This window comes from Dioscorea cayenensis, unplaced genomic scaffold (assembly GCF_009730915.1).
Source record: "Dioscorea cayenensis subsp. rotundata cultivar TDr96_F1 unplaced genomic scaffold, TDr96_F1_v2_PseudoChromosome.rev07_lg8_w22 25.fasta BLBR01000795.1, whole genome shotgun sequence".
Taxonomy (NCBI): Eukaryota; Viridiplantae; Streptophyta; class Magnoliopsida; order Dioscoreales; family Dioscoreaceae; genus Dioscorea; species Dioscorea cayenensis.
Genome location: NW_024087186.1, coordinates 19,582 through 39,162, shown reverse-complemented (window position 1 = coordinate 39,162; position 19,581 = coordinate 19,582).

Here is a 19,581-nt window from a genome sequence, read left to right as displayed (position 1 = left end):
GCCTATCTTTGCATCATTTACTGGCCACATTGGCAAAGTAACGAACTCATCAAATAGTATATTGGCCCTCTGTTCCCTCTGGATTCGTCACTCCCCAATCATTATCGTCTTTGCCTTATCATCCCCTGAGCTGGCCATTTTCTTCTTTCCTTTTACCTTTACCTTGACCAATGAGTGCTTTAAGTTTCTAGTTGATGTGTTAAGCAACCTCCCACTCACATGGCCAATATTCAAATCAACTGACTTGTGAGAGCTTGGCGCCATTACAGAGCCTAGCACCAATACACATATTTGACCAGAAATCATCTTAACATATTACCTTATGACATCATTGAGCTTCCTGTAGTCTATGCAAACTCTCTAACCTGTGATGATTCTGGTGTGAACAAGCTCGCTTTTCTCATTAGTGACTATCATCATCCCTCTTTTTATTAATATTACCTACACTGGACTCACCCACTCACTGTCGAAAATAGGATAGATAATGCCCACATCAAGAAGCTTGATAACCTCATTTTGCACTACTACTTTCATGTTAGAATTGAGTCTTCATTGAGGTATCATTGTTAGTCTATGATTGTCTTCCATGAGGATCTTGTGAGTGCAAAAAGAAGGACTAATCCCCTTGATATCAGAAATTTTCCAAGAGATTACCTTCTTATATTTCTTCAATGCAGTTAAAAGCTTGCTTTTCTACTCAATTGTAAGATCTAAATCAATGATGATCTGAAGGTTGGACTCCTCTACCAAGTATGCATACTCTAACTGCTCAGGAAATGGCTTCAGTTCCAGCTCGGGTGGTTCTTAAAATGATGACTTCAATCTCCTATATTTGTTGGGATTAATATCTTCGAATCCTCCATTTTCCTCTCGCGATGAACTACCATTATCTGAATTATCTCCCATGGCATGGACCTCTAACTCTAAAAAATCTTTTTCACCATCTTGGTTATGATGTATTTCTTCATAACTATTAGGCCCTATCTAATTTGTACTTTCCTTGTTCAATTGTAATAATCTAGTAAGGTTGTCAAACTCATGATTTAGTTCCTCTCTAACAATCATGTTGAGGGGAACAGATGGATCTTGCTCCCCTACCAATGTCATCTCACCTGTCTTCATAAACTAGTTGAAAATACCCTGTACAATCTACTCTCCCAAATTAAGGGTGTCTGATGAATTACAATATTGTGCCATCCACCAATCATTATCGATAATTGTATCATCCACTCCTATGAATTCAATTTTTGCTTGTGGTTCACTTCAGTCATAAAAGTGTTGGTCCTATGAATGATACATATTTGTCCATTTATTATTTAAAGTCATGGTCATAAAAACAAGAGAAAGAATGAGAGTACACACAACAAGAATGCAAAAATATATACATAACAAGAACATAAAGGAAACAAAATAAACAAATAAAGAAAAATAAGATGGCTAAATCAACATGCTCAATGTTTTTGGAGTATTCCTTGTGGGTCCCCAGCAATGGCGCTAAAATTACTATATGAACACCCACAAGTGCAATGGGTCATCAAGTAATATCCTTTGAGTGACACTGTGGTCGTATTCCACGTGGGCAAGGAGCTACCCTTACTTCCTCTTTACTTGTTGTTTAGCCTACAAAATCGGAGTTCAAGTGTCCTAAACTAGCCAAAGGAAATAACACCTACTAAAGGAGAATACAAACACGCCAGGATGAAAGAGTGGAAAATCTAGAGGAAAGAATGGTCACGGATGCTCATAAATGTCTAAATGAACTTATTTTATATGTATGTATGCACATATTTAATGTATTTGATTGAGGATTCAATGTCTTTTTATAGCTTAATCATTTTTTTTCGTGTTTTAGGCACAAATGAAGCCTAGGTGAGCTCAACGATGAAATTTGAGAAGAAATCGCAACCAAATGCGTCGTTTTAGGGTCCCAGGCACTATACATGCACTGTAGCAGCCTAAAGAATAAAGATTTTGAAGAAATGCTAAGTCTGGGAATCCTCACAGGTAACCTCAAGGTCGTGAACTCAGCCACAAGGAATTTTGAGTGATGTAGTACTGTAGTAGTATTGTAGCAACTTACTGATTTTTCAGCCCATTTTTTGAGCAACCTCAAGGACAGTATTATGACCGTGAGGCCACCCGTAAGCTTGCCAGAAGTCATGTCTTTATAAGGTGATTTAGGGTTCTTTTGAGAGGGAGGAAGCCTTCTTCTTGGAGCTCACCACCACCACTCCAAATCTGGGCTACAAGAGAGGTTTTGAGGGCATTTCCCCGGAGGATTCAATAAGGAGAGCGTGATTTTGGGAGAGATCTACTCGTAGGGCTTCTATAGGGGAGGTTGAAGACAAGGGAAGCCACATCTTGTGTAGCATCTTTGGAAGCTTCTCCAGCCTTCATTCTTTGAGGGTGTGTTTCTTATGTTTTACTTGGTTGTTTGCATGGATTTCTTGTTATATTTGGTGACTATGAACAACTAAACCCCAAGGTCACCAGATGTAGGTGAACCTTGGTTGAACTTGTGCTTGTATGGATGCTTAGTTCTTTCTATTGTATTTTGGCTTGTTTGTGATTCATGTTTGGTGTTTTAGAATGCCTTGGTATGCATGAAAACTCTGTGTATCAATTTCTAGGTAATGCTAGGTTGCATGACCATTGCCTTAGTGTTAGACTCACCAAACTTGGAAGGAATACACATATAAATACGCTGTGACCATCAGGTATTTGTACCCCTCCACTTCAGGGTTAAGTACTGGTTTGTATTCTAACCCTAGCTTGAGAAAACCACCATTCCCATCACAATCGTAGGAGGATTTGGGTGGAAAAGATTCTGTATCCAATACTCATACCAGATTAGGGGTCCATTGCCATGACCATCGAGTTGACCTAATCTAGGGTTTTCTCGGTCCAACTAGCCATGTACATGTTAGTTCTAGCATCCTACGCACTTTAGTAGCCCCTGAGGGGATCCTCATCCATGACCATTTTCTTCCTTGATTATCCCCCATATTTTGCCTTCATAGTTAGTACTTTATTCATGTTTTACTTGTTTTCTTATTTTATTTCTTTCACATTCAAACTTGGAAGTCAAACAACATTGCAAAAAGGAAGTAAGAGTAGCTTCTCTGGCTCTTGGGAATATGACCCTCTTGTGTTCACACGAGAGTATTACTTGACCACCCGTATACTTACGGGCTTGCACAAACATGATCAGATGCGGATTCCATCGGGGCTACTTATGCTTGAAGAACACTAAGTTTATAAGGCAATGTTAATTTTTGGACAAAGAGATTCCTAAAGTAGGTAATCCCAAATCCCTCGGTGATTACCCCTAATCCCATATGAGCATTGGTCCGGAATTTCTTCCGACCAAATCCTCCTATGATTGTATTAGGGATAGGGAATTATCTAATTAAGGTCAAACACACATCTAGGTTCATCCCTAATTGTTGATGGGGTACAATATACCCAAATCCCTCAGTGTATTCATACATGGATCCCTTCCATGCTAAGTGAGTCTAATACAAGGGTGCATTGATAAGTGCTTAAGTGAACATGTTTTTATGCATGTTTTACATACATTGAGCATCATATCTTATATGGTTTATATCTTATTTCATGTATTGGGTGTTCTTTCATGCATATAGGTTGTGAAGGCATTGGGAATTAAAAAGGAAGCGAAGATAGGCTAGCAAGGCACAATGTTGAGAGTTCTTATGTGAATCAAGGAGGAAGACACAAGAGGAGTTCGTGTATGAGGAGATGTGTGCCAACTTCCATGGTTATGCAAGCCAATTTACTAGTGGAAGGGCACAAAGGCAGCCATGTCTCCACATTCCTTCTCTTTGTAAAGATTTCAACACTTTTCAAGACGCGTCGATGAAGGAAAAGCCTTATAGCCTACTACATGATCGTGTGCCTGATTGTGTGGTCTTAAGAGGAGAATGTTTGTCATCGCATTTGTGGAAATCACTGTAGCAAAGCAAAAGTGATTTTATTGTAGCAGTAATGTAGCAGAAATTACTATTCATGTGCCCATGTGGATTTTCCACACGCCCGCGTGGAAATTCCTGCAGTCCACTCGGGCATGTGGAAAATCCACACGGGTACGTAGGAGCACGTGACAGGAGCGATCTAAAGCTATAAATACACCTTTTGGCCGATTTTAAAAGGACTTTTTGCTAAGCTTTGAGCATAGACTTGGAGAGAAAGGCGGCTAGGGTTTGAGAAGAAGGTCTTCACCGATTTAGAGGGAGTTCTTCACCAACTTTGATTGGTTCCTTCGACGTCATAGCATTTGGGAGCCATTGGCGGCCTAGCTTCGGAGAGGAACCCTTCAAGACGTGGAACTACCAATCAAGGCCAATCCACACGAATTCGAGGGGGTTATCTCTATGGGTTTTATTGCTTTTCATTGTATCCATTATTGTTTTGTAACTAGGCCCATGGAAGGCTAAACCCTAGTAGGTATTTGGGCATGTGAACCCTAAGATCTATATTTGTATTGATTCTGTTAATGCTTCTAGTTAATCCGATTGTTTTGATTTTTAATCTTGTGATTTAATTGCTTGCTAGTGTTGTTAATCCTTGTGGTTGATTTACAATGCATGATTTAATACTTCGATGTGAGAGGTCTCCATTAGAGTTAGAATGCCAAGATTAAAGAGGGTTGAGAGGGTGAGCCTTGGGATAGAGGATTGTCCCCTTTCCCCTTTGATTGAGTGTTTCCTATCTCCGTATTCCTTTTTCTCTTTGCAACCATATTTGGTGTGAGGCATGAGATTGCTCGATTTCTCCGCAGAGACCTTGTAGGGGGTTAGGATCCTTTGCCGGGAATTAGGGTTGGATCTACATTTTGTAATCCGTTTCACTCTTAGGTTTCCTTAGAGCATATTGCGGTCATATGGGGTGTGAGGTGTTGAGATTGGTTGATTTCTCCACCGGGACTTTGTAGGGGACTAGTGCCTTTTGGTTGGAGACAAGGATTGGTTATCATTGGAATACCTCAACTCATTAGACTCGATTCTAGAGCATTTAGTGAATCTTGAGCTTCATAGAAGATCTTAGGGGGATCATTGCCCGAGTACCTCATCTTTAGTGATTGAGACTCTTCTACTTTATTTCTTGCATACTTGTTTACTTTGCTTGCAATTAAGTTCACTCTATCATATTCATTTATTCTGACTAGATAATTGAGAAGTCGTTATTACTAATACTTTCGTTTTCTGTTGATTCAACTACCCGACTCACCATGTAATTATTACTTCGACACCCATGCACTTGCGGTTTATACGCATATCCAGACGTGTCATGCATCCTGTGTATCCAAATACAACCTAGAAGTCAAACCATAGAGTTCTCATGCAATTCAACACATCAAATAATACAAATCTTGAATCACAAAATCAAACCACATGCATTCAAAACAAACTAAGCATTCATACAAGTTCACCCCATGGTTCACCGACATCTGGTTACCTTGGGGTTTAACCAGTCATACAAGAAAATACAAAGTTAATCATGATAGAAACAACTAAAACAATCATAAGCAAGATCCCCTCAAAGATTTGAAGCAGAATGATGCTTTGGATCGCAGAAAAGGATTCTACATGAGCCACAATGGGGTCAGCTTCCCTCGTCATCTCCAAGCTTCTATAAGCAGGATCAAGGGTGGATCTTGGTAGATTATGCTTCTCCCATCGATTTCCTCTTCAAAAATGTCTTCAATCACCTTTTTATTTTTACCTCGGATCAATAGTTGGGGGAGTGAGGAGCTCAAGAGAGGGATGATGAATAGGCCCAAATTCCCAAAAACTCTTTTTAAAATCTCTCTCAGGTTAGCTTAACGGGATGATGAAGAAGCTCTTGAGAACCTCGGCATTCTTGCTAAAATATCCATAAAGTGCTATAGTGAAATACTACAGTAAAGCTGCAGATTCTTCTGTTTGCTAGCAGGCATCTTCATGACGGTTAGATTACTCAATAACAGAACCTGAGACTACACCATTTCTCCAATTCTTCATGCTACAGTACTTGCTGCAGTGCTGCTACAATACTCAAGCCTCTAGAACACTATTTTCGGTGCCAATTTCCTCCTCAATTGCGTCGTCGAGCTCATTTGGGCTTCTTTGAGGCCTATGACATCAATAAAACCAATTATAGCACAAAAATAGCATCGATTCTGACCTTAATTGTAAGAATATAAATATTGCAATCAAGCAAGGAAAAGTAAAGGTAAGGGGAGTCTCAATAAATAAAGATGAGGTGCTCGGGCAATGCTCCTCCTAAGATATAACATGAAGCACATGACTTACTAAATGTTTCTAAACCGAGTTAATAGAGTCGAGGTAATCCAAGAATAATCGGTCCCTGCCTCCAAGCTACCGATACTAGTCCACTACAAGGTCCCGATAGAAAAATTTCTTAATCTCACACCTCATACCACATATGACCGCAATAAACTCTGGGGATACGTAAGAGTACAACCGATTATTAAAGATAGATCTAACCCTACTTCTAAGTGAAAGATTGTTAACCCCCTACAAGTTCCCGACAGAGAAATCTCTCAATCTCACACCTCACACCAAATATGGTTACATAAAGCCTATGGAATATAGAGATAGGAAGCACTCATTGAAGAGGAAAGGGGGCACTCCACTATCTCATGACTCACCCTCTCAACCATTTTCAATCTTGGAGTTCTAACCCTAATGGATACCTCTCACTCACCAAGACAACATATCATGCAATAAAAATCAATCACAAGGATCAATACGACATACAAGCAATGAGAAAACAAGATTGAAACTCAAATAAACTCAGATTTAATAGAAAACATAAAGTAAGTCAATACAAATATATGATCCAAGGTTTACATACCCCAATACCAACTAGGGTTTAGCCCTTTATGGGGAAAATTACAAATAAATGAATAATGCAATAAAAACCATGGAATGAAACCCCTTGAATTTATGATGATGGCCTTGCTGGGTCCTTCAACGTCTTGAAGGATCCCTCTCCGAAGCTAGGTTGCAGAAAGCTCCCTTAATACTATGATGAATAAAAGATCGATCAAAGTTGGTGAAGAATTCCCCCAAATTCACCAAAGACCTTCTCTTTAAACCCTAGCTGCTTCACCCTTCAAATGCAGCAAAAAGTCTCCAAAGAATAGGGCAAAATGGCTATTTATAGTCAAAAACCGCATCTGTCACGTGCCTCCACATGACCGTGTGAGATTTCACATGCCCACATGAGTTGCAAAAATTCCCACGTGCCCATATGGTCGAGCACATGTCCATGTGGTAAGGTAAGAGACTTTTCATTGTCGAATCATCATTGAGAGGCTCTTGCATTCTTCACACAAATAGGGACATGGGAGTATGACCGCCTTTGTGCCCTTCTAACTCACAAATTGGCTTGAACTCTCTTGGAAGTTGGTACACACCAAGATATACATGAGCTCCTCTTGTGTCTTGATCCTTAAGTTGTACAAAAATCTCCCGAAATGTGTCTTCATAACCTATCTTTGCTTCCTTTCTTCCTTCAAATCATTCACAACCAATTTGCACAAAAGAACACCAAATACACTTTATGAGACATAAACCATGGTAAAAATAATGTTCAATGCATGTAAAACATATAGAGAAATATGTCTACTTGACACACACCTTGCGTGTGTGTACCGCAAGTGCACGGGTTGTCGAAGTAATAAAGTACCCTGGTGAGTGGATAGTCGTACCCATGGGGAATAGTTGTTAGGAAGCAAGTAGTGATGCTATTTAGCTATCATGTGAAATAAGTTATGGTTTGAGTGAACAATATCAATGCAAATAAAAATAAAGAAAAGGGAAAGGAAACGCAATACGAATAAGGAGAGGCAATCAATAGAAAAATAGGGTACCCGGACATTGCTCACCATAGGACTATTGTTTCAAGTGCAAGACTAATCATTATGCCTCCTAATTGAAGTTTAATGAGTTGTGGAAATCCAAAGACACATGGTCCCAAACCTAAGGTCAACCGTGAATAACCCTTATACTATTTCCTGGCGGAAAGGGATACTCTTGACACCTTACATTGTATAGGGTTGCTTGAAGCTCTAGCGATTCCAAGTGATAAATTCTATTCCCTAATATAGATCTAACCCTTTGGTCCAAGTGAAAGACCCCTAGTCACGATTAAGCCCCAGCACTAAGGATTACTTCAACACTTCACTCTGTTGCTCGTGCAACTAAGCCCCAATGGAGTTTGTCTCTTAGCACTTCACTCTATCATGACCGCAAAGAACTCTTGGAACATAGAGGTATGATAGATCACATTAGAAGGGAAAGGGGACATTCCGCCACCTCTTGACTTATCCTCTCGACCCTCTTCAACCTTACTTTGTCTAACCCTAATGAAGTGTCACTCATTCGCAAGGATTACCAAAGTAGATTCTCAATCCTAGTGTCACTCTTAAGGAAAATTAATTCAACAAACATTCAATGTTGAAACTCCATTAAAACATCAATTAAAGAAGCATAATAAGAGTCAATGAAACAAAATCATCATAGGGTTTACAAGTCCAAGCACCCAGTAGGGGTATAGCTCTCCATGGAGCAATACAAAAGCAAGTATGAAATCAAAGATAAGTGCAAGCAAACCATAGATAAAACCTCCTTGTAGTCCATATCGATGGTCTTGTGGAGTCCCTCATCTTCTCCAAAGGTTCTCTTGTCAAACCTAGGGCACACCTCATAGAATCGATGCCAACGAAAACTCTCCCAAATGGTTTTCTCCAAAGGAACTCGATGTTGAATGTTGTAGGACCACCCCAAAGACCTAGCAAAAGCCTCTCCAAACCCTAGCCATGAGCGCCTCCAAAGATAGCCAAAAGATGGAAAAAAGATCCCCCAATAATCTCCAAAACACGGTACTTATAAGGCTGGAATCAGGCATCCACAGAGACGTGTGAAATTTCCACACAACCATGTATATTTCCAGAACTTGATTTTCTTCACCAAACTGCTCCCAAATCCACTCTTTTCATCGAGGCCGTACCAGTGGGCACACATCCATGCAGTAGATCACGTCGCTTCTTCAATGAAACCACTTTGATGAAGCTTTTGATAATATTGCACCAGTAGGAACAGATAAGTGTGACTGCTTTTGTACCCCTCCATCTTGTGTATTCACTTGAGCACAATGGAAGTTGGCACACATCTACATGTCTTTGAGCACAACTTGTGTCTTCACCTTTGTTCGATCCAAGAACTTCATCAGTAATTACGTCCATGATCTACTTTTACTTCCTTTCTTCTAAAATTGTCTCCACAACCTTAAATGCACAAAAAAATACAAATACACATGAATAAGTGATAAAGCCTGATAAAAGTAATGCTTAATGTAAGAAAAGAATACTTCATATTACTTATACACAAACATTTATCAAATTCCCCACACTTAAGCTTTTGCTTATCCTTAAGCAAAAATAAAACATTCAAGCATTTAAGAAGGAAAAATTGAAATTACTTGGCCTTAGGTTCACCAAAAGCATGCAAAGGAAGCATTCTACAAGTAACGGAAAATTCAAACACCAAATAAGACAAATCATTGCTCTAGCTAAAAACTTGAATGAAAAAGGACAACAAACCAGATTTCGTGTAAGTGTGTGAAACTCACTCAAGTGAACCCAAAATGTACTCCTAAAATTTTTATTAAGAGGAACTTATCTATATATAAAAAAAAAAAGGTAGTAGCTTAACACATCCTCTAAGGTGGCCCTTTCCTAAGCGGCCGCTAAGGTGGCCTTCACACTTTTGAGGTGATAGCTCTTTCTACCGGGGTTGTAGCTTTCACTAATCCCATGAGATAGCTCTTTCTCTCATTACAACATAACTAGTATATGACTTATGAGAGTAGCTTTACACTTCATAGGTGGTAGCTCTTTCCACCCCCAATGCACAAACAAAAAACACAAATATTTTTTTCCCAAAGAAATTAAAACAAGAAACGAACTAAACAGTCCCTTAAACATCGAACTTGAGTTTCCACAAGGTTTAATGAATGAGTAGTGTAACAAGTGATACTCGGGCAAAAATTCCTAAAAATTCAAGTAAAAACTAGAGCATGATAATATTCAATATAAAAAAATTTTCCTGAACTTAAGAATACAACCATTGCAACTAAGTTGAACCACCATTGGCTGTATGAGCATGAACAATGAATGCATAAGTAAAGAACGTGTGTAATGTGAACTCCCCCCCTCACTTAAGATGTACATTGCCCTCAATGTATGCATGCAAGCACAATAAAGATGTATAACAATTAAAAAACATGTGTGGAGATGGGCGATGGAAACAATACTCCCATGAACTCCTAATGGTACATTTGATGGAGCAATATTCATCGAGAGTTGAGTTCCAACGGGTTGTGGAGCACACACGGCTATGAAGATACCACATGACCATGCCAATGACTATTCCTCAAATTCCAAGACTCACAAGACCATCTGCATGTATACACAAGGAGGGTTTAGTGAAGCTCAACAAAAACAAAATAAAATCAAGTCTATAAAGATATGATAATGAAATACAACTCGAAACAACTGGAAATAAAAGATAAACTCAGAAGGAAGATCCTTTCTGAGTGGTACAAGTCCAAATAAAATGCAGAAATAAAATATGAAAAACATAAAGACAAATAAAGTAAAGATGCCTCAAGCGTCGGTGTCATCATTTGTCTTTGTCCTAGCGTCTATGTAGATGATCTTGCTCTGGTGCTTGTGGTGGTGATGGAGATGCTAGAGATGCCAGAGGAGTGCGTGATCTCATCACAAAAGGAGAAGTCATTTCTTGCTCGAGTATTTGCTGTAGAATGTCGAGATGCGCCATCACCTCTGTGTGGTTTGCAACCTGTATACCGCAAACCTCAGCTATATATGACTATATCACTCCCCAATGTACACTCGAGCCTCTTAAAATGATTACGGGCTCGAGAAGGAAAGAAGATACACACTGGAGATGGCTCCTGTGCTACGGGAGATGCGCTGGTCTCCATATGCTCCTGCTACGACTTGGGAGCAAGCGGTGAACCCTCTGCCTCATCTTCCTCTCCCTCAGCTGTCTCTGGTGGGGCCATGATCATGACATAAACACTATCTCTGTACCTCAGGATCATGCCCATAAGTCTCATAGTCTTCAAGCCATAGGGAGATGGTACTGTCATCTTCTCGGCCCTCGAATGGCATCTAAGAGACCCATCCCTATGATAAGTCAAGTAATGTACGGGCCTGAGAAGAGGACTCCAACTCTGGCATACTGGAACTGGTGACGCAGATGTTTGGCCAAGATATGCCACAAATGGTTCAGCTCGCTATTCACCATGGAATATAGATTTAATAGCTCCTGTCTGCTCAGAACTCTAGTGTTGTCGCCACGTCCGTTCACCAATCTGCTCAGAACAGCATGGATATATCGGTATGTCGGCCGAGAAAGACATGTAGCCTTGGACACACCTGGCTCGTACTGCCTGTCCACACAGCGCTCTATAAGTACACTGTGGAGTTAAACTGGCAGGATAATCCATGACAGCTACTCATACTCCTCCGTATCAAAATGCTCCTCGTCATAAAGACCAAGTCGGATAGAGAACTGAGTGATGCTCATACTATGGTACTCACCGAACACACCTAACTCAATAGCGTCAATGCTTGAAAAAATGTTGTAAGATCGGTCAAACTCGAATGATGCTAACACCTCCAATGTTAGCATACAAATAGCTGGCTCTCTGATAGATAATAGTCTGTGCTAGCTACCAACTGAAAGCAACTCCTTCACCTCATCGGCCATCTCATCCCCAGACTGTATCTCTCTGAATGAGCTCACATTTAGGATATGAGATTATCCAAACTTAAGCTTCAATAATCTCTCAAATCGAGCCTGATGTTCGGGGATAGCAAACTCCATGTGCTCAGGTGAGGGCTCCCGGGGGTGTTTACCGGCCGCTTTCTTTGATGTGGCAGCCATATCTGCAAGAATAAAAAAGAAAACAATCAAAATAACTTGAAAAACTTATTCTACAGAAATCCACATGATCGTGTGGAAATTCCACACGCTCGTGTGGATCTTGGGGCCATGAAAGCCGCAAGGCCCAAGTGTCAAAATTGTCCAAGTACAACACAAAATCACTCTAGAATCTCTCTCAAGTCACTCACTAACCATTCAAGCATGAAAACGATGCAATATAAGCATAATAAACAGAAGAAATCAAGATTAGGCGAAGAAAAGAGAAAAGTGGAAGCTTAGCGATGAAATGAGAGTGAAAAACTTGGAATGCAGCCGGAAAACTCACTCAAGTCCCTTTAAATTGATGGCGAGGGGTCAAAAAAGTGAAGAGGAGCATTCGTTGAGCATTTGGGAGTTATAGAATGAAGGGGCGTGAGTGGGTTTTTAAAGAAAAGTCGCGCCCTTTAACATTTTGTACAACCACACGGCCCTATGCAAACTACCCACAACAATGTGACTCCCATAAGGTTGCTCACAGGGATTATCTGTGTGCTCTTAGGATAGCTTTTTTTGCCTCAGAATGCATCCACACAGGGGTGTGAAAATTCCCCACGCCTATGTGCCTGACCCACAGGGGCACCCACAAGCCTTTGTGGCTTCTCTGTTCTCCTGAGAAATTTTACTAATTGTTCCACACGCCCCTGTGGAAATTCCACACGGGCGTGTGGATATTCACATGGGGACTAACAGGGGCACTCACACGCTCATGTGTACTCTCGGGATGGAGAAAAAGTCTCTGCAGAGTTTCACATGAGCGTGTGGAAATTACCCACGCCCGTGTGCCATTTACAGGGTCATTCACAGGAGCATACACATGCCACTATGTCTTCTTGTTATGGAGACTTGGCACTCTGCACTTATCACTACTCAAGCACTTATCATATTTACCAACAAGCGATACACATGAATAAGCGATAAAATTTAATGAAAGTGATGCCTAATGTATGAAAAGAATACTTTGTATTACGTATACACAAGCACTTATCACTACTCAAGTACTTATCAGATTTACAAATTAATACATAAATAGTACAATAAATATACATATCAACTACATACAATTAGGCATTTATCAAATATACCCGCTCCTAAGAGTTTGCTTGTCCCCAAGCAAACAAACATGAAGAACAAGGGCAAGAAGATAAATGGCTAAATTATGACCACAAGCTCAAAAGTAAAGAACTTGACTAGAATAAGTGAAATATGACACAACCAATTTGCGTGCGTGTTCCGCAAGTGCACGGATGTTAAAGTAATGAAATACCAAGTGAGTTTGGTAATCGTATCCACAAGGAACGAAAGTATTAGTAGTAACCACCTCTCAGTTATCTACTCGAAATCAAGATTGTGATGAAATGAACTTAATTGTGAGAATATGAATATCGCAATCAAGTAAAGGGAAAGTAGAAAGCAAGGAAGATCTCAATCAATCAATAAAGATGATGTACCTAGGCAATGCTCCCCTTAGGATCTAACATGAAGTACAAAACTTACTAAATGTTTCTAAATAGAGTTAGATGAGTCGAGGTAATCCAAGAACAATTGGTCCCTGCCTCCAAGCCATCGATACTAATCCCCTACGAGGTCCCGGTGGAGAAATCGCTCAATCTAACACCTCACATCACACATGACCTCAATAAACTCTAGGGATACCTAGGAGTGCAACCAATTCCTATAGATAGATCTAACTCTACTTCTAACCGAAAGATCTATAACCACCTACAAGGTCCCGACAGAGAAATCTGATAAACGCCTAAATGTATGTATTATTTATGTACTTGTGTGTATGATTCATGTATTTTTGTATGAATCTATGACCCTTTTTGGACTAAATTGGTTCCTTTTGTGTTACAGGTGCAAATGAAACCTAGGGGAGTTTGACAATGGAATTTGAGAAGAAATCGGCAACGAAAACATTGTTTTAGAGCCCTAGCACTGTAGCAACACTGAAAAAGTATTGTAGCATGAAGACATGAAGCAAATGCTAAGTCTAGAGTTTGATGCTGGCAACCATACGGGTGCATTAAAGACCGCATACAAATACAATAGTATCCACTGTAGCATTTCACTGTAGCAGTTTACATGAATTTCTGGAACTTTCATGAACCGTATGCTACTCGCATGGCATCCCAAGAAGGGCTTTATAAGGGTTTTTAGGGCATTTTGAGGAGGGAAGAACCCTAGCCTCTTAAACTTCATTTCACCATCTTTGGATCCAAGCTAGGAGAATGTTTTAGAGGGCATTTTGGGGAGGGATACAATGAGATCCACACCCTTGATTCACATTTAAAGAGGAAGAATGACTATGGAAGCCACCCCTTGAGTGGCGTCTTTGGAAGCATCATTCGGCCTCCAATCTTTAAGAGAGTGTTTCTTATGTGTTGTTTGGTTGTTTTTATGTATTTTCTTGAGTATTTTGTAGCTATGAACAACTAAATCCCCAAGTATTTTGGGGGTAAACTTGTGTGGAATGGTTGCTTAACTTGTTTATTGCATTTGGGTTTTTTTGTGATCCTTGTTTGATGTATTTGAATGTATTGGCATGTATGAGAACTCAGTATATCAATTGCTAGACTTTACTAGGTTGCATGACCATTGCCTTTGTATTAGGCTCACCAAGCTTGGAAGGGATACATGTACGAATATGCTGTGACCATTGGGTATTTGTACCCCTCCATTGTTAGGGTTGTCCTTTGTTGTGTTTCAACCCTAACTTGAGAAACCTACCACTCTCATTGCAATCATGCAAGGATTTGGGTAGAAGAGGTTCCGTATCCAAAACTCTTACAGGATTAGGGACCAATTGCCATGCCCATCAGGTTGGTCTAATTTAGGGTTTCTCGGTGCAAACTACCCAATTGCATACTAGTTAGAGAAACTTCACACTTTAGTAGCCCCCTTGGGAGTCCACATCCGTGACCAATTCCTTGCCCTATTTATCCCTCGAGCATTGCCTTCATTGTAGAGCTTTTCACTAGAGTTTGAGTTGTACTTTACAATTTTGTCGCAACACTCGAATTAGTAGGCTAAACAATCACATAAAGAGGAAGTTAGGGTAGCTTCTCAGGCCCTTGAGAATACAACCCCTTGTGCTCACGCGAGGAGTATTAATTGGCGACCCCGTTCACTTGAGGGACAATTGTGTTAAAATCTCTTAATGTCACGCCTCACACCAAATATGGTTGCATAAAGTCTAGGGAATACGGAGATAGAAAGTACTCATCGGAAGGGAAAATGGACACTCCACTATCTCATAACTCACCCTCTCAACCTTCTTCAATCTTGGAGCTCTAACTCTAATGGAGGTCACTTTCTCACCAAGGCAACAAATCATGCAATAACAATCAATCACAAGGATCAATATGACATGCAAGCAAAGAGAAAACAAGAATAAAACTCAAATAAACTCCGATTTAATAGAAAACATGAAGCAAATCAATACAAAGATATGATCCTAGGGTTCACATACCAAAATACCTAATAGGGTTTAGCCCTCTATGGGCAAGTTACAAAGCAATGAATAATGCAATGAAAAGTAATGAAAACTATGGAATAAAACCCCCTTGAATTTGTGATTATGGCATTGATGGGTCACTCAATGTTTTTAAGGATCCCTCTATGAAGCTAGGTTGCCAAAAGCTCCCTCGATGCTATGATCGAGAAAAAATCTATCAAAGTTGGTGAAGAATGCACCGCAAATTCATCAAAGACCTCCTCTTCAAAACCGCTTCACCCTCCAACGTTAGCAAAAAGTCTCCAATGAATATGGCAAAAGGGCTATTTATAAGCATAAACTGCATTAGTCACATGCCTCCATGTGACCGTGTGAGTTACTGTAGCAAGTTACTGTAGCAAATCATTGCAGTGATTTACTGTAGCGGTTACTATTTACAGGTTGCATTAAATCGATTCCTGCAGATTCACACGAGTGTGTGTGGAAATTCCACACACCCGTGTGGATGCCCGATTCTAGCCTATTTAAAGATGTGATTTCAGCCAATTTAGGGATCCTTCTTTCCATCTTTTTCTCATCTTTGGAGGCGCTCGCGGCTAAGGTTTAGAGAGGCTTTGGCAAGGCTTTTGGAGTGGTTCTACAGCTTTCAACACCATATTTCTTCACAAGATAGTTATTGTGGGAGCTTTCATCGGCATCGATTCGGTGAGGTGTGCCCTAGCCTTAACAAGGGAACCTTTGAAGAAGACGAGGCTACTCCGCAAGACCATCGACATGAATACCAAGGGGGTTTTACTTATGGATTGCATGATTTTACTTTTGATTTTGTTATTGATTATATCTTGCTCCATGGAGAGCTAAACCCCTAGTGGGTACTTGGACTTGTAAACCCTAGGATAATATTGTTTCTTTGACCTTTCTATTATGTTTCGTTAATTGATGTCTTTAATTAAATTCCAATGTTGAATGCTTGTTGAATGGGTTTTCACATAGAGTGACACTAGGGTTGAGAACCTACATTGATAATCCTTGTGAGTGAGTGACACACAATGAGGGTTAGATAAATCAAGATTGGAGAGGGTCAAGAGGGTGAGTCTAGAGGTAGTCGAACGTCCCCTTTCTCCTCCATTGTGATTTATCCTACGTCCACATTTCAAGAGTTCTTTGCGGTCATAATAGAGTGAAGTGCTAAGAAATGAACTCCGCTGGGGCATAGTTGCACAAGCAACAGAGTGAAGAGTTGAAGTAATCCTTAGTATCTGGGGCTTAGTTGTGATTAGGGGTCTTTCGCCTGGACCAAAGGGTTAGATCTATATTAGAGAATAGGGTTTACCACTTGGAGTCCCTAGAGCTTTAAGTAACCTTGCACAGTATGAGGCGTCAAAACTAAGCGATTTCTCCACCGGGCATAGTGTAGGGTTAGTCACAGTTAACCTTAGGTTTGGGGCCATGTGTTTAATGATTTCCATGACTCATTAAGCATTAGTTAGGAGACATAATAGTTTGTTCTTCACTTGAAGCAATAGTCTTAGGGGGAGCAATGTCCGAGTGCCCCACTTTCTATCGATTGCCTTTTCTCTCATTTTTATAGTGTCTCCCTTTCTTGTTCTTTTTATTTATTTTCATATTGATATTGTGCACACCACTATCGATTATCTCATTCTAGTTAAAGAGCAATCTTGGTGTTTCTGATCACTATTCCATGTGGATTCGACTACCCACTCACCAGGGTATTATTACTTTGACAAACTCGTGCACTTGTGTTTCACATGCATAAGGGTGTTTGTCAGATAATATAAAGGAACTTCTCCATTTTTGGTGAGAATTGAACAGTACATACACGAATATGAGGTGAGTTTGATCCAACAGGGGTGGTGAGAGTGAAGTTCCTTTCCTAATAATCCTGTAAAGATCAAGAAGCTGATCACAACTCAAAACTTATAAATAGGGAGATGCATAATGAAATGAACCAAGGTAAATAGAGTTTAGCAAGGACTGAACCCTTGCTAACTACAGAGTAAAAAAAAAACAAAAACATCACAAAATATGACAAAGTACTAGAAACAACAACAAGAACATCATCGAAGCAAGTCATGCTTGTCGAGCATCATCAATGTGGATGCTGTATGTCTTGAAAAAAGAGATGTGCTCCAAGATAGTGCCATCTATGCTAAAGTTTTGTGGGATATTCCAACCAATATTCAGGACCGTGCCAAAGGATTTGCGGGCTAATAACATGTATCTTGTCTTATGTTCTTCATTCTTGAAACATGGTTCATTGATGGGGGTGTCATCCTTCCATGCTTGCTTGGAGGCCACACATTTCATTGTTATTCCTACAAGACAAGGAACAAGAGATTAAAAGAAAATTAAGAGAAACAAAGGTTCATTATAGTGGGGAATAAGAGAATTCAAGAATTGCTACAGTAATTCCAGAAAAAAAATTGCAAGACCTTCCCTTGCACATGGAGCATAAAAATGTTTACAAGTTTAGAAATCCCCCAAAAACCAATAAATATGTCAAAAAAATAATTCCCCAACAACATTATCATCCATTAATCTTGAAAAATGAGAGAAAAGAGGAAGAATTAACCAAACATCAAGAACCAGGGTTTAGAGAGAAACACCTAGGATAATCGATGAAAAAAATAGTAAAACTCCCAATAAATCATACAAATCAAGTGGCAAGGAGTAGGAGAGTGTTTTAGAGTAAAACAAAAAAGAAAATGGTGAAGAAATGAGGGAAAAAGATGGAGAAATGAAGGAAAAATGAGGAGGAGAAGAAAAAGAGGGGTGAGTGAAAAATTGGACAAAATGAGTACTCCAACCCATTTTTAGGGCACCCCAAGTCCCTCACAGGGTGGTTCTCGGGCTGACCATCCTGTGAACCCTCTATGAATGGCTTGATGGCCTCCTTGACGACCGTCAAGGAGGCCGTGAACCCATCTGGAGAGCTTCACAAGGGAAGCTTGCGGGCAAGCTTGCCAACAAGTCCATTCGTCCAACGTTCACCAGTAAGGTCACCCGTGAGCCAACCTGTGAATGTGGAAAAAGCCTTATTACACACTTAAGACTTTTTGTAACCTGCAACAAAGAATAATACAATCATTTCCATAGCAAATGAAGCATGAAAACTGATACAATCATTTTCACAGCAAATGAAGCATGAAAATGTGGAAATGTTTTATATTCCTACATTTTGGGAGTTTTTTGTATAACATACGGATCAAGATACAAGAGGAGCTCATGTATATGGTGGGTGTGTGCCAACATCCAAGTGAATTTAAGCTAATTTGTGAGTTGGAAGGGCACAATGGCATTCACGCTCCCATGTCCCCAATTGTGTGAAGAATGCGAGAGCTTCCTTATGATGATTCAATGATGAAAAGCTTCATAACTTACCACGTGGATGTGTAAACAACCATGTGGCCTCAAGGGAAGAGTGTGTGAGCCGTGTTTATGAAGAGACTATAACAAAAACACTGTTCAATTGAACACATGAAAATTCCACGCGGTCGAATGGGAATTTCTGTTGCTCACGTAGGCATGTGAAATCTCACATGGTCACATGGAGGCACATGACAGTCACGGTTTTTGACTATAAATAGCCCTTTTGCCCTATGATCCAATTGATACAATCCCAAAAGTATATGGGTCATCCAGTAATACCTCTCGTACCAGCATGAGAGGGTCGTATTCCCAAGGGCCCAAGAATCTACTCTTACTTCCTCTTTGCAATGTTGTTTAACCTATAAATCTGAATAATAGAGAGAATACAAAGAAACAAAGTACATGCAAATAGAATACGAACAATGAAGATAAAATATAGAGAATCTAATCAATAATGCATTAATGAGCCGGGTTCAACATCTGGGAGGCCTTCTTTGTCTTCGAGCGACTTGCAATGGAGTTCAAATATGTTTCACTTGTCACGGGGTATGGGAAGTCATGAGGTAGGGCTTTAAACTCGGGTGTGCTCGTGTATGCCTCTGTATAAAGTCCCAAAAGAACACTCAATTGGTCTTGAGTCACCTGATGCTTCTTCCCAAATGCGTAAAAAGAGATGGAACTCACTTGGTGAGTAAA